We start from the raw sequence: 17,451 nt of genomic DNA, 5'->3' as shown, positions 1-17,451 counted from the left end.
GTGAGCCCCTTTAGAGCCAGTCTGAGGTAAGAAGACCATAAGCCAACATTCACAGGCTACACAAAGGAAAGATTTCTTAGGCAGCCAGAAATCTAGACAGCTAGCAGGTTTGGCATTATTCTGCTCACCACAGTAGAAATTACCCCAAACTTCATTAATGCCTGCTTGGTTGCAAATGTCTTGCCAATGCTTAATACTGTGCTCCTCGGGCAATGATTCTTGCTTTGGAAGAGCTGTTGGCAACACACATTTTAAAATAGAATAAACTGCCAAGCACCAAATACACTCATCACCAAGCAACGATTATGACAACAAAAACAAAACAAAGGGATTAAAATCATCTAATAGCCACTTTCTTTTTGGCTAATGGGGTGCTTTCCATAGACACTTATTGATAGGGTTTTTATGCCTTTGCCATATTTGTCTTCTAATTATTTTATCCAGAAGACACCAATTCCATTTGTTCCATCTTAAACAATGCTTATTAGCCTCACACTGTTTGCAGAATTCTATTTTCTTGACCAGAGATTATCAGATGAATGGAGGGTTATGAGTGTACCAGTTTCCTCCTTCAGGTTTTGAAGGCACTGAGTGCATTTCTAAGAAGTCATTATGAGTGCTGATAATAAGGATTCGTGTTCTAATCAGAATCAACTAAATTTCTTTAAAAAAAAAACTTTTTATGTTGAAATACTTTGAAATTTGCAGGGCAGTTGCAAAAATAATATGAACCCCGTGCAGAGAACTCCAGCATATCCCTACCCCACTCCCAAATACCCAAATCCACCACTTGGACATTTTGCCATGTTTGCACTCTCTCTATCTCTATCTCTCTATCTCTGTCTTTCTCTCTCACCCGAGTGTAGGTTGTATGTGTTGTGCTCCTTGAGTACTTATATTTCCTAACAACAAGGATATTCATTTAAGTAACCACCCTAAGTGCAGTTATCAAGTTCAAGAAGTTTAATATTAATATAAAATTTAGCTTCACAATTCCAATTTTCTAATATGTCCCAATCATCTGCTTTTGAGTCTTTCCTCCTCATTTGCTGGATCACATTCAGGATCACGTTTGTATATAGTCATCATTGTCTCTTTAGTTACCCTTCCTTCCTCCCACCCTTCCTCTCTCCTTTCTTTTCTTCCTTCTTTTCTTTGTGGGAACATATATACAACACAAACTTTACCATCTCAACCCTCCCAAGCATAACATTCAATGGAATTAATCATATTCACAATATTGTGGCACCCTATACTATTTTCCATTGCTAGAACTTCCAGGTCTCCCCAAAAGGAAACCTTATACTCATTATCCATTAATTCCCTATTCCTCATGCCCCCCACCTCTGAAGACCTCTACTCTAATTTCACTTTCTATTAGCTTTCGTATTCTGATATTTTCTTTGTAGTTACCATGGGGCTTAAATTTAATATCCTAAGTCTATATCACTGTCATTTGCTTTAATACCAAGTTAAGTGCAATAGCATATACAAACTGTGTTCCTATGTCCCTTCACCCTCCCACCTTTATGTAGTTCTTGTTATAAAGTGCATATTTATACATTATAAGTTCAAACCACTGATTTATTGTTATATTTTATGCATTTGCCTTTTAGAACCTGTAGGAAGTAAAAAGTGGCATAGATATGTAAACATGTTGTTACCCTCAGAGATGTTTATTTCTCAATGTGGCTTCAGTCTATTGTCTATTGTCTTTTCCTTTCATTCTTTCTTCTTTCTGCTTCTCATACTGGATAATTTCAATTATCTTATTTTCTAATTCACTAATTCTTTTTTCTGCCAGCTCCAATTTACTCTTGAATCTCCTCTCCACCCTCCCCCCCAGGGAATTTTTAATGTCTCTTACTGTGGTCTTCAGTTCTATTTGATTCCTTTTAATAATTTCTATCTTTCTACTGATATTCTCTTTTTGTGTTCATTTATCATTTTCCTGTTTCCTTTGTCTTTGTCAATGTTTTCCTTAACTCTTTGAGTACATTTAGGACCATTAAAAAAAAATTTTGTCTTGTATGGCCCAGATCTGGTCTTCCACACTGATGGTTTCTATTGATTTAATCTTCTCTTTACTGGACAATTGCTTCCTGTTTCTCTGTATGTTTTGTGATGCTTTGATGAAACCTGGACATCTTGATAGTTTAATGTATTATCACTGGAATTTAGGCTCTGAAGCATCTGCTCCTTAAGCATTTATCCAGCTAGTACTATGACAGAACTTTCCTTAATTGTTAGAAGCTAAAAAAAAGAAGAAGAAATAAAGAAAACACCTTTCCCATTCTTTGCAGATTGAGCTCTGTGAGTGCTCTCCTTCAGAGTTTATCATATAATGAGTTTAGAGTATAGCTCCAAGCCAAAGTATAATAACCTCCCTGATCCTTTCTGTGCATGCATAAGAAGATGCATGCCTGTTATGTTTTTCAGTATAGTAGCTGCACCCTCCTAGGCTCTGTATAAACTAGGACTGGACCCGAGCTACTTGTATTGCCAGATTTAATGAGAAAGCACTCAGAGCTCAGTTAATCAAGTGAACAGCTCTTGCTTTTGCCCATTAAAAGTCCTTCCCCTCTTTTACTAGGGAATAGCACCTTGACTTTCCTTTGTGAGTCCTAGTCTTCCTCTACTTTCATTAGATGTGGTTTGGGTGGAGATAATATACCAATTCCTGCTTCCACTGACCAAGAAGTCAGAATGGGACCTACAGCAGACTCTGTGGGGGTGTTCTGCCACATTCCTTCAGACCCCATCTTTATTTCCATGCATACTAGTCTGGCTTCCAACATGCAGCAAAAATGTGGTTGTTAGAGGACTGCCCTCTGTTGATGAAACCTTTTTTTGCCCATGAATGAGGCAGGTAGGAAGAACCTGGGGAAAAATCCCTTAGCCCTAACCTAATAATTGCTGTTTGTTGGGGTATAAATACCCCAAATCCCTCACTCCTTGGCATAGTAATTCTTCAGTATTTGTTTTGCCAGAGAATATTTCTGCAAGATTAAGTTCTTATCTCTTATTGGTGCCTCATTTAACAACACCCCCTGTATTGGTCAACTTCCCTGCCATTCATCTGCGTTTTTTGTACCTTCCAATAAGCCATTTGCACTGGAATCTTTAACTCAGGATCTGCTTCCATGGGAATCAGACTTATGGCAAAACCAAACCCTGCACATCCAAACATTTTATCTTCTGTCTTCAGTGACTGTTTATGGATGTGGGCTTAACCCAAGCTAAACCAGAGAGTCCCAGGCCTCCTGGTGGAATGAGAGGTACTTTCTTTCTGTTGAAATTCCTTATGTAACATAAGCTAGTGCTATTTCTCCTCCTCTGTTCCACTATAGAAGAACAATCTCTTTGAGGAAAAAGAAAATACTAAACAAAACAGTGCCAAGAAGTGGAGAGAAAGAGAGATTTTCTTGATGGATTCATCAGTACCCAAAGCTCTGATCTACTCCATGTCTTGTTCAATTATATGAGCCAATTAATCCCTTCTCACCATTTTAAAAACCAGTTTGAGTGAAGTTTCTCTTTTGTAAAACTGAAAAAGCTCTGATTAATTCAGATATGAACTAGAAGAATCCATCTCAGCTTGTTCTCCTTGTAGTGCTGGCCAGTAAGATGGGTGTTTGCTACTATAGTCACTCAGTCTGGAATATATAATAGTGGTGAATTGTTAGCTCTGAATGGTAGGTATGGATTCTGGCATCAGAGTACTCAGCTTATCTTTTCTCTGTTTTTACCTTGAAAGTTGTGACAGGGGATCCTCCAAATTTGATTGAAATAGAGGAAAAAATATTTTTGCCACCTTTTTGTCTTATAATATTTGGAGAATATGGACAACCAGAGTGGATTTTGAGGACAAAGCATTGTTTGGCTGAGAAATTCATCCACATGAGGTGAGCGATTGTCTTAAATTTTGCTGTTCAAATTGCAGGTTGCATTTTTTTTAATTAAGCGATTCCAAAAATGGTTTTGTGGTATTTTCCTCCCAGGGTAAGGGACCTATATGCATCAGCTTTGTGCATGAGAACCAGAAATTAAAACTGACCACAGCTAATGGGAACCTGCTCAGGCCCATTTTATAGCCTCTGTTGAAGGAAGTGCAAAGAGAAAACAGGCTAAGTGAAGAAGGAAAACACAATTCTGCCTTTTTAATAAGTTTTAATAATGTATGATCCCCCAGAAAGTAACATATGAACAGAATTATAAATTTTGGGTTTGTTGCTTTTCTGCCATTAGGGATTTGTTAAGTACCCAAAGGGATTTCTTGATCCTTTATATTTTTAATTCAACTCCAATGTCTTCAATTAGACCATGCTGTTAGAGTAAATAGTACCCTGCAAATATATGCTTGAGAAGGACTGTTGCTAATCTTGAGGTGTCTTACCTAATTAAAGATTCCAGGGCAGGTGGTTATCATGGGTAAAATGCCTTCTCCTGGAATATTCCATCAAATGGCCACAATCTTGCAATTATTCTGTGCATATTAGTTCAAAGTTATTTTCCTAACTAACAAACATACATACAGGCATCCACAATATGCATTTCATGGTTACTAGTCTTTCTCAATTGTCCCAGGAGATATCTTCTGCATCCATAATTTGAGGCTCTCGTTCTGAGTTCCAACTAACTTCTAGACTTAACTTTGTAGTATATTATGAAGTTTTCCTTCTCTGAAGGCATGTGGCATTTCCTAGGTATATCACGGTTCCCAAAAGGGACATAAATTATTCAGAGAGAGACTTTCATTAATGACTGTAGTGACTGAAGAGCAAGAAAGAGCTATGGAATGTAATCCTTCTAGTCTGATCCCTGGAGACGGCTCTTGAATTTGTGAATTTTAAAATAATTTTGCTCAGGGGATTTGTGGCCAGCTGAAGTTGTTATGTGTTTATTTGTTTTTAAACGTTCCCTCTTTACTCAATTGGCTCTTTTACAATGGATCTCTGTCCATTACCTATTGTAGGCCCTACCCTAGAATTTTCTTCTTCTTATGACTGAATCTTCTAAAATATTTGCTTCTTAAACATGTGAAACCTCCAAAGGCCAAAGTAAGCAGCCAGGGAGATGTTTGCGATTCAGTTGGAAATCAGTGGTACAGAGAGATGTTTAGAACAGTTATCTACTGACACTTTTAAAAACTACCCCAAAACTTGGTTCACTAAAATATGAATTTACTATTTGTCAGGATTCTGTGGGTAGTATGTTGGTCCTTCTGTTGGTTTCACTGGGGCTCACTCAAATGACTGGCTTTATCTGGTGAGTCAGTTGGAATTGGAGAATCTACATTGCCCTCATTCCTTCTTGGTAATAGAAGAGAAATGCATAGATGGTGATGTATGCAAAATGTTTGCACCCATCAGTAGGAGGTAGTCAGGTACATCTGTGTAGCTCTCATTTGGGAGCAAGGACTGTCCATGCTGATGTAGTAGGTCATTTGCAAAATAATCACAACACTGTGAGTATTGTACAACAGAGCCTCATCCTAAACTTTGAGCAAAAATGAGGTTCTTTACAAAGGAACAGAGGTGGCTGGAATAAGAAGACTTGCTTTATCCAGTGAGTCAGGGAGAGTGGTGTGCTGATAAATTGTTACAATTGGCTTTCAAAGCAATGGAAAAAAAATCCATGATTTGTAGCATTTACAGATTCCCATTGTGTAAGCATTCCTACCATGGCCAATTTCTAGCTTGCCTTCAAGTTTAGAAGGGATGTACACAATCAACTCCTGTTCCGGAACACCAGTGGTCAAGAGGATGAAAAATGAAAAGAAAAGAAAAGAAAACTAGAAACATTACCAGGAAATGGAAATGAAAGGTCTCTGTAATTGAAACACACTGGAGAAATGAGATTTGTTCACAAGGCTGGGGATGGGACAGAATCATTGTTGAAAATTTCTTCTACTTACATATGAATACGTCCATGTTCTACTATCTACATATGCATAACTCAAGGGTCCTCAAAATGTATTTATACGTCCAAATGCACACACACAAAAAGGATCATACAAGAGAGTAGAAGTAAAGTTGGAATTACTTAATTTTGGCCCTAAATCATCATTGAAACATGCAGTGAAATAAACCAGTTCCTGGGTTTGGTTGCTCATAGATTTAGATTTGACCTGAGGTGAAATGTAGTATAAGATGAGCACCTCAGTGAAAGAAGCATCTAAGATGGGTTTCGATGGAATGAACCTGACAAAGGAATCAGGAATCTGGACATAGTTCTGGCTCTATTATTGGCCCAACTCTGTGACTTTGACTTTCCATTTATACAAGCCTGAAGCATTCTGAGCTACACTTATCTGCCCAATTTTTTGGAGTAGATATATCCTAAAGCAACAATGGTCACTTTCATGAGATAAAAATTTAAACTAGGATGAAGACATATATAGTAAGGTACAATGATTTTCTCTACTTGTGGCACAGAATTAGAATACCCCCCAAAGTAAAAGTTTCCAAGCAAAGGAAAGAGTATATTTGCTTCTCAGAAACATCTTTATCATTGGAAGATATTGTTGGTCTTAACAGATAACAGCATGTCCTTGTCTGTCAAATAGTGTGATATCATATCACACACAGGGTAAGAGAAGATGATGATGGTTTCCAGTCAGTCCTGGGTCACTGATGGTGTGGTTCGATCTCATGACTAGGTCAAGCAAAGCATTTCTCCTTTAGGGAAAGAGTGGAAGTTGCTGACTGAAGTCTACTCCACCTCTACCCAGACTCCTACACTGGACTGTGCTACAGTGTTTGTTTTCTCCTTTATCAAATGGAGATAGTGTTTTTAGGGTTCTGATAAAAATGTATTATCTATAAGAAATTATTCTTACCAAGGTATTTTTCTTAAGTGCAGATTATATATATATATATATATATATATATATATACCCCTTCTGTGATGTCTATCCTTAGAACAGCTCATAAAGCAACAAAGAAGGATCCTGACTGAAGGTTTAGAATTGCGCTTTATAAAATTTCCCAAATTGATTCATTAATGAATTGCTGGTTTGTTGGATATTGCCAGTGTAATATGGTTCAGCAAAAGTTCATCAAACACCTCTTCAGCTCAATGGAGTTAATATGTTCTAGGCTGATATCATACCATATTTTTCTTTTTTTTTTTTTATGTTTTTTTTTATTAATTAAAAAAAGAATTAACAAAACAATTAGAAATCATTCCAATCTACATGTACAATCAGTAATTCTTAATAACATCACATAGTTGCATATTCATCATTTCTTAGTACATTTGCATCGATTTAGAAAAAGAAATAAAAAGACAACAGAATAAGAATTAAAACAATAATAGAAAGAAAAAAAAACAAAAAAAACAAAAACAAAAAACCTATACCTCACATGCAGCTTCATTCAGTGTTTTAACATAATTGCATTACAATTGGGTAGTATTGTGCTGTCCATTTCTGAGTTTTTATATCCAGTCCCGTTGTACAGTCTGTATCCCTTCATCTCCAATTATCCCTTCTTTTTTTTTTTTTTTTTAATTAACGGAAAAAAAGAAATTAACCCAACATTTAGAGATCATACCATTCTACACATGCAATCATTAATTCTTAACATCATCACATAGATGCATGATCATCATTTCTTACTACATTTGCATTGGTTTAGAAGAACTAGCAACATAACCGAAAAAGATATAGAATGTTAATATAGAGAAAAAAATAAAAGTAATAATAGTAAAATCAAAACAAAACAAAACAAAACAAAACAAAAACCTATAGCTCAGATGCAGCTTCATTCAGTGTTTTAACATGATTACTTTACAATTAGGTATTATTGTGCTGTCCATTTTTGAGTTTTTGTATCTAGTCCTGTTGCACAGTCTGTATCCCTTCAGCTTCAATTACCCATTGTCTTACCCTGTTTCTAACTCCTGCTGAACTCTGTTACCAATGACATATTTCAAGTTTATTCTCGAATGTCCGTTCACATCAGTGGGACCATACAGTATTTGTCCTTTAGTTTTTGGCTGGATTCACTCAGCATAAAATTCTCTAGGTCCATCCATGTTATTACATGGTTCATAAGTTTATCTTGTCTTAAAGCTGCATAATATTCCATCGTATGTATATACCACAGTTTGTTTAGCCACTCTTCTGTTGATGGAGATTTTGGCTGTTTCCATCTCTTTGCAATTGTAAATAATGCTGCTATAAACATTGGTGTGCAAATGTCCGTTTGTGTCTTTGCCCTTAAGTCCTTTGAGTAGATACCTAGCAATGGTATTGCTGGGTCGTATGGCAATTCTATATTCAGCTTTTTGAGGAACCGCCAAACTGCCTTCCACAGTGGTTGCACCCTTTGACATTCCCACCAACAGTGGATAAGTGTGCCTCTTTCTCCGCATCCTCTCCAGCACTTGTCATTTTCTGTTTTGTTGATAATGGCCATTCTGGTGGGTGTGAGATGATATCTCATTGTGGTTTTGATTTGCATTTCTCTAATGGCCAGGGACATTGAGCATCTCTTCATGTGCCTCTTGGCCATCCGTATTTCCTCTTCTGAGAGTTGTCTGTTCAAGTCTTTTTCCCATTTTGTAATTGGGTTGGCTGTCTTTTTGTTGTTGAGATGAACAATCTCTTTATAAATTCTGGATACTAGACCTTTATCTGATATATCATTTCCAAATATTGTCTCCCATTGTGTAGGCTGTCTTTCTACTTTCTTGATGAAGTTCTTTGATGCACAAAAGTGTTTAATTTTGAGGAGTTCCCATTTATTTATTTCCTTCTTCAGTGCTCTTGCTTTAGGTTTAAGGTCCATAAAACCGCCTCCAGTTGTAAGATCCATAAGATATCTCCCAACATTTTCCTCTAACTGTTTTATGGTCTTAGACCTAATGTTTAGATCTTTGATCCATTTTGAGTTAACTTTTGTATAGGGTGTGAGAGATGGGTCTTCTTTCATTCTTTTGCATATGGATATCCAGTTCTCTAGGCACCATTTATTGAAGAGACTGCTCTGTCCCAGGTGAGTTGGCTTGACTGCCTTATCAAAGATCAAATGTCCATAGATGAGAGGGTCTATATCTGAGCACTCTATTCGATTCCATTGGTCGATATATCTATCTTTATGCCAATACCATGCTGTTTTGACCACTGTGGCTTCATAATATGCCTTAAAGTCAGGCAGCGCAAGACCTCCAGCTTCGTTTTTTTTCCTCAAGATGTTTTTAGCAATTCGGGGCACCCTGCCCTTCCAGATAAATTTGCTTATTGGTTTTTCTAATTCTGAAAAATAAGTTGTTGGGATTTTGATTGGTATTGCATTGAATCTGTAAATCAATTTAGGTAGGATTGACATCTTAACTATATTTAGTCTTCCAATCCATGAACACGGTATGCCCTTCCATCTATTTAGGTCTTCTGTGATTTCTTTTAGCAGTTTTTTGTAGTTTTCTTTATATAGGTTTTTTGTCTCTTTAGTTAGATTTATTCCTAGGTATTTTATTCTTTTAGTTGCAATTGTAAATGGGATTCGTTTCTTGATTTCCCCCTCAGCTTGTTCATTACTAGTGTATAGGAATGCTACAGATTTTTGAATGTTGATCTTGTAACCTGCTACTTTGCTGTACTCATTTATTAGCTCTAGTAGTTTTGTTGTGGATTTTTCCGGGTTTTCGACGTATAGTATCATATCGTCTGCAAACAGTGATAGTTTTACTTCTTCCTTTCCAATTTTGATGCCTTGTATTTCTTTTTCTTGTCTAATTGCTCTGGCTAGAACCTCCAACACAATGTTGAATAATAGTGGTGATAGTGGACATCCTTGTCTTGTTCCTGATCTTAGGGGGAAAGTTTTCAATTTTTCCCCATTGAGGATGATATTAGCTGTGGGTTTTTCATATATTCCCTCTATCATTTTAAGGAAGTTCCCTTGTATTCCTATCTTTTGAAGTGTTTTCAACAGGAAAGGATGTTGAATCTTGTCAAATGCCTTCTCTGCATCAATTGAGATGATCATGTGATTTTTCTGCTTTGATTTGTTGATATGGTGTATTACATTAATTGATTTTCTTATGTTGAACCATCCTTGCATACCTGGGATGAATCCTACTTGGTCATGATGTATAATTCTTTTAATGTGTTGTTGGATACGATTTGCTAGAATTTTATTGAGGATTTTTGCATCTGTATTCATTAGAGAGATTGGTCTGTAGTTTTCTTTTTTTGTAATATCTTTGCCTGGTTTTGGTATGAGGGTGATGTTGGCTTCATAGAATGAATTAGGTAGTTTTCCCTCCACTTCGATTTTTTTGAAGAGTTTGAAGAGAATTGGTACTAATTCTTTCTGGAACGTTTGGTAGAATTCACATGTGAAGCCATCTGGTCCTGGACTTTTCTTTTTAGGAAGCTTTTGAATGACTAATTCAATTTCTTTACTTGTGATTGGTTTGTTGAGGTCATCTATGTCTTCTTGAGTCAAAGTTGGTTGTTCATGTCTTTCCAGGAACCCGTCCATTTCATCTAAATTGTTGTATTTATTAGCGTAAAGTTGTTCATAGTATCCTGTTATTACCTCCTTTATTTCTGTGAGGTCAGTAGTTATGTCTCCTCTTCCATTTCTGATCTTATTTATTTGCATCCTCTCTCTTCTTCTTTTTGTCAATCTTGCTAAGGGCCCATCAATCTTATTGATTTTCTCATAGAACCAACTTCTGGCCTTATTGATTTTCTCTATTGATTTCATGTTTTCAATTTCATTTATTTGTGCTCTAATCTTTGTTATTTCTTTCCTTTTGCTTGCTTTGGGGTTAGCTTGCTGTTCTTTCTCCAGTTCTTCCAAATGCCATATTTTTCTTTTAATGGTGGTGATGGTAACACAACATTGTGAATAGAGTTAACAGCGCTGAAATGTATATCTGAATGTGATTAAAAGGGGTAATGTTAGAGTGTATATATGGTAATAGAATAAAAGAATCCATGGAGCTACCTACACAGTGAACCCTTAGTTAAACCATAGAGTTTAACTAATAGTACAAGTATAAAAATGTGCTATCATCAATTGTAACATATATTCCACACCAATGCAAGGTGGTGGTAAATGGGAATTCTGTATTTCATGTATGATATTTCTGTAAACCTGCAACTTCTGTATTAATGAAAAAAATTTTTAAATGGCCATAAAAGTGGGTCTCTTTAGCACATAACTTCCCCTTATATAACATGCTCTAGGTTGATCTTTGTAGCCTCTGAATTACATTAAATTTATTTCTTGATCTCCCTTATGCATTCTTCTGAACCCATGATTCACTGCAATGCTCTTCACTAGAATGTTGGCTTTTCCAAGATGGTGGGAAAAAAGGCAGATGTGCTGGACCTGACCTTTCAGGTCTGGTTTCAGTGACTCATAGTTGCTCAAAGACACCAGCCAAACCTACTTATTTATGCATCAGATATGCTTCTGTTCTCGAACATGTGCTTTTCTAGCCACCCAGGCCTTGTGGTTCTTGTGTGTAAATGAGTGCATGCATCTTGATTTCCTGCCTGACACAGTAGTTGAAGAAACAGCTACATGCAAATAAAGCCAGTCAACTCTGGAGAATGCTCACTCTCTTGTGCTTCCAGGAAAACTGAGAGTATTTAAGATAGTCCACAAAAGAGAATGCCTTTCTATCTACTTATTGCCACTCATAGGGAAGGGAAGTCAGTCCAGAGAGATTTCAGTTTCAACTCTAGAATACTGGACTGAACTTAAAATGATATCACTTGGAAAACTATTTCAAGAAGGACTAGCTATACCTTTGAAATGAGCTGATGAGCCTCTGAAGAAGATGATCTCTCTTGGTCAGTGACCTGTTGAATACAGGAAAAGAGGCTGACCAGTACAACCCAGGTAGGTTTCAGTTCAAAATCTTTCCCAAAGAAAAAGTTAGCCCACAATTGTATGTGGGGGGATCCCTCCATCTCCTTTCTAGATAGGGAACAAGTCGAGTCCGAGCTTTAAACTCTTTCTTATCTTGAATTTTATTTTGACAGCCCATGATGTTGGTGTCTGTGATCTACCCAAAAGTTTTGCTGATAATGGACTCTAGAAAAATAGGTAAATTTACAGCTTACCTAGTGATCCTAGTTGATCTGTCTGCATCTGCACTTGACCACAATTGTTGTCTGGGTGCATATGACCTCGCTGCTGTGTGTCCACAAGTAGAATACCATGTAGATAGTGATGATCTTTAAAATTCTTGGCTTGAGACCCATGAACTGGAGAACATCACTTGAGAGGAAGACTTTACTTTGGCTAACTGTGCCAAATGTCTGTAATTGACTTCTGATGAAACCATCTAGCTCACTCCTCAAGTATTTTGCACCCATCCAAGTACATGGCTTGCCATGAGGCTTATAGAGCAATAGGCAGAAAAACTGAAACTTATTACAAGAATGAGTCTGTGATGTCATGTCACAGATGTCAAGGGACAACAATCCTTTAAAAGAATGAGCTCTAAGGCCAGAATCCTGAGCTGCAGGGAATTCATAAAGCCTGAAGGGCAGCCCTGTTCATCAGACACTAATTTTTTTCCTTTGAAAGAGAAGCTCTGTAGATATCCTGATTTCTGTGACAACTGGAGAGGGGGTCAGGTGTTCTCAGAAATGAGTTTTCAAGACATGCAATGGAAGGTGAAAGAGCACTGCTAAGTAAAACTCAGCTTGTCCTTGATGTTTGTAATGCTATTTTGCTTGTGTAACACTCTCCGTAGAATTCCAGCCCTTGATAAATCACATCTTCTATCACCTTTGGACTAGAGGAATAATCATTTATCTCAAATATATTTTGATTTAGTCTTTCCTAAGCTCATGATCTGGGATGTCTTAACTCAACTACATTGTAGGGAGTGAGTGATGTGTGATGAAAGCTAAGATTAGAGGAACCCAGTACCTGACCTCCCAGTCTGGCTATAATTGAGGAATCAGAGCCTTCACAGATTGAAATTAATGAGAAATCTTGTGGGTTGGAGGCCATAAGTGGAAGTGGGGTTAAACCCAGATGTTAACAGAATGAAAATTAAAGTTTGAAATTAACTAAGATTAGAGATAGTTGGTGTTGAAGGGTAGTGGTAGACCCTAAGTTTAGTCTTAGAAAACCATGGAGGAGGTCAGTAGTGCTGAAAACTTGCAAAGATTTAAGAGATGGAGGCATGGTCTTACTGCTCTGATTTAGTAAGATTTTTCTCCCAGTAGAGCTGTGGAACCTGTTACAGAAAAGGAAGACGGTGTGTCCAAAGATGAATGCCTCATTTAGACCAAAGGCATGAGTTGACTTATGTGGCAGAGGCAAGTGCTAAATAAGTGACTTTGCATTCTACAAATGGAGAGTGGAAATGCAGATTAGGGTAGAAACGGCCATGCTATTGCAGTTTGTCTATCTTTTCAGTCATTCTTATGTTTAGATAAGTATTACAGGATCTGAATGTCTAAATTGTGGATTATATTAGCAATGAATTGTGGACACATAATGGGACTCTTATGAAAAATAACCATTTGTTTAAATTATTCTCTTGAACTCTTTTTAGTTTGGTCCTTTTGCCTTCTATCTGAGTTCCGGGGACTATGATGCTTGGGTTAAAGTATGCAGAGCTACTTTCGAGAACAAAGATGTGGGGAGCCTAATGCACAAGGCATCAGGGTCCTAACTCTGCTTCTAAAATATTTGTTCCTCTGTTATTATCTTTATATTTTGGAGTTTCACTTTGGGGAAAAGATTCTGCTATTAAAAGTAAGCTAATAGAAGACCACTAGCTTAACTCATTACCATGTGAGAGACACATGTTTTGATTTTCCCCAGGAGGTATGAATATTACAAGCTGTCATCTCTAAAAAACAAATTAAAAAAAAAATGTGATTGTAATCCTAGCCCAGTTAGTAGCTGCAGAGAATACAGTAGTTGTCTTGGAGGAACAATATCTTGTGGGTTGAAGAAGCTTTATCTTGTTACAGGACATAGCTACACATAAGACCAATGAGGATAAATTTGTTGTGATTCTTATTTATTCAATGGGAGAAGTTTATTGGATGATGAGGGACAGTAATGAAAAGGGCTAAAGACAAGTACCAATAGAAGTTTGTCTTTGAAGACCAAGTCCAAGGAACAACTACCTTTCCTTATTAATATTTTTCTGATACCACTTTTCTTTGGTACACTTAGTCCTCCAGAGAGCAAAGTGACCACCTTATGTTGTGGTACCAGCATGGGGTGCAAACTGTATAAATCTAGGTAAGAACTGATGTATTACCATTGACCATATCATCTAGATGGATGCCACAGAGAAATTAAGACTATCATATGCTGACACTCACTTTAAAAGAGACAGTTAAATGATTCAGAGATTTAAAAAGCTGCTGTTTAGAGCTGGAGCTCTGCTCAAAATGTAAGGCCCTTTAGATAATCTTAGTAATCCTTGGGAAGGTTTTAAATTTTCAAAGGGCATGCACTGGGTACTCAGCATCATCTAGATGTCAAGGTGTTTGAAGATCCTAGCAAGAAATTGGGCTGTAACTTGAATAATTTGAGTATGAAACTTAGAATTTAAAATAATAATTGTTGTAGTAATCTGAATGTACGTAACTGCAGTTGTTTTTGGTAAAATATTAGTCAACTGTTTCAAACATTCCAACCTCATGTTTGCTTCTCCTAGTACCGTATTATCGTGTCTGTATTCAGTGTGTCAAAAAGATTGACGTTGAACTCTTACCTCTTCCTACTCCATTTATGGCTTTATTTCTTTATTTTTCGGTGGGAGAATTAACTGATACTTTAGATTTGATAGATTTCCGATCCCCAAACTTCATATAGGGTAATTTAATAAAATAGTCAAAACAAACTAAACAAAAATAATCCTCTTCCTCTTAAATAAACTCAGTAGACCTTGAGTAAATCACAGTCAAGCTGCAGGTGAAGTGTCCTTAATATTTATTCCCACAACTATTTAATTGGACACATATTCAGGCCAATTTATAGTTGTTTCTGATACTAAACAGGATCCTACCAAGTTTCTCTACATTAGAAGAACCAGCTTTTGAAGCAAGGGGAGTTTCTTTTATTTAAAGTCACTTTATTTGACCATAATATGTTGCCATATTTAAGTAAAAATGACAATTAGTATGCTGCCATATTTAAAATCTACTTGCTTAATTTCTGGTAATGAAATTGCTCTGAGGTGACAGGGTTTAAAATTGTCCAGAATAGTGACTGTGACACCCAAGCAGGTCAGGTCATATATTTCAAATATATGATGCCTGGTGAGGTCCCACATCACACTCTGAGTAACACAGGGACAGGAAATGATAAAATTTAAGTGCTGAAAATGAATTTACCTGTACAACTAGGCCCCCTTTTCCTTCAAATATTGCCAACGTTTTTACTCTCCATTCTACAGCGAGATGTGCTTTTTCACCTGAGTTCAAGTGTTCTTATAGGTTAGGGATCTAGAAGGAGTACAAATCAGAATCAATTAAATGAACCAGACCAAGCCTTTAGGGCATTATTCCCTTTAAAGTGTAATTTTGAAAGGAGAGGGGCAAGTGCAAAGAAGGTTAGCAATGCTGTTCGAGGCTCAGCTGCCTTTCATTTAGTAGATCCTGTGGCTCCTCTCCATTAGGAGAGGTTTAGGTGAGATCTTGTTTGAAGCAGTGCCATAGCAGGGGGTGGAAATGACTCAGTAGTCTCAGCCGTACAACAGTAAAAGTCTTAGCCAGAGGAACCATGTTGGAACTTGGCAGCCTCAGCAGAATCCCAGCATGATTCAGGCTTAGAAAGTCAATCTAGCTTTTACTGGTTGACTAATACTACCCCATGGGGCTCCTCCGAGCTAGGGCTGAGTAGTAGATATATATGGAGAAAGGGAAACTGTTCCTGAGAGACATGTGGAAATATGGACAATATGGTGAATGGGGCCATATTGAGGCATAAAGCTGGAAAGGCAGGGGTGTCACTATTTCTGCTGAACTTACTCTGTAACCTTGGGCAGAACATCTCTATGTTTTCTTTACCTTCCAAGATAATTAAGAAATTTAAAATAAATTTAAACTTATTTTCCTTCTTAATATAATCACTTTTTTTCGTTTTAATACTGAGAAGGTTTATGATTTTTCTGCCTCAGCATACAATTATTTGCCAGATATAAAGTGTCCTTATAATCCATAAGACTCTTGGAGAAACAAAGCTGTGCCCAGATTCTGCTAATGAGAGGTCAGAAACCCTGACTTTATTAATAAAACAGAACATAGGTCTATAAGATCTCCACTTATCCAACAAATAATCTTTAAAGATTTACTTTGTGCTGCACATGTTGTTGTATAGGTTGAGATAGAGAAGTAGACACAGAATAATATTTACTTTCAAGGAGCTTACTGTCCAGTGAGAGAGGCAAAGTCATCATGAATAGCTTTTATAAGAGATTATCCATTCTGTCCTGAAGAGAGCAAGGTGCTTAGTCAGAGGGCTAGGGACAGCAGGGACAGATGGTAAATCCAAAAAGAGAGGGTAAATGGGGGAAAACAGTAGAAAAGACCAGCATCAAACATTATGCAACAAATAGTACAAACATACTAGGTTAATGAGAACATGGCACATTGGCGGAAACTCGAAGTGTCCAGTTTGCCCAGAGCAAAAGATGCAGGTAGGATACAAAATGAGGGACTTAAGAGGTATGGTGGAGTCTCTCTCCTTTTATAAACCCTTAAATCCTGTGGAGAATTCTTGGCAAGAACTTCACAAGATGAGACTGATAAGATGTTATTGGCTTCTTTGATGATAACAAAGCTAGTTATGTGATTCAACCAGAATTCTAGCCATGTTTTTACCCACGAGATCATTTTGTAGGTTTTATTGTTTTTTCATCTTTAGCATTATCAGTAAAAATCTGGTGGAGAAAGAATGCTAAGAAAAGTCATCAGATCACAATTACTTCTCTGAGACTGCAGACCTTGTCTTTTTGCACAGTTCTTCATTAAAAACTACATTAAACAGTTGTAGCCATTTTATTTTATAAAACTCAGAATTTTATAATCCAGATGATAGCATGCGATCCCACACAAGACTCCTGGAAGAAGGGAGGAAAATGTTTTTCTGTGACTTATTTTATACACGGAGAATTAAAATGAGGGAGATATTCAGGTAAAAGATTGCAATCCAAGAATTAAGCTTGCATCAATGTCTTCAAGACTTCTTCCATTCTCAGTTCATCAGTTTGTACAATCTATAAATTTTCGCTCCCCAACATATAGAAATGAAAGAGACCTCGTACTTCCTAAGTAGTTCTTTCTTGTCTAATGTCTCCTTCTTTGTCTACTACCTACTTCACTTTTAAATCTCAAATTCCACAAAGAAGAAAATAAGTATGTAATAGGTAGAATAGCCCTCATATTTGATCTTTTATGTGATCAGACATACTTGCAGATTTATTAATAAGATGACCCCTTGT

General features: G+C 36.9%; 1 long non-coding RNA gene across 2 annotated transcripts in view; it reads left to right on the top strand.

Moving 5' to 3' along the window:
* Positions 1-17,451, top strand: part of LOC143646659 (uncharacterized) — a 207,237-nt gene that overhangs the window by 25,417 nt on the left and 164,369 nt on the right. The gene's annotated exons all lie outside the window — the stretch shown is intronic.

Source organism: Tamandua tetradactyla, chromosome 1 (genome assembly GCF_023851605.1).
Source record: "Tamandua tetradactyla isolate mTamTet1 chromosome 1, mTamTet1.pri, whole genome shotgun sequence".
In the NCBI taxonomy this organism is placed as follows: domain Eukaryota; kingdom Metazoa; phylum Chordata; class Mammalia; order Pilosa; family Myrmecophagidae; genus Tamandua; species Tamandua tetradactyla.
The sequence above is the reverse complement of the archived record's forward strand: the minus strand, read 5'-3'. Positions and strand labels throughout refer to the sequence as shown.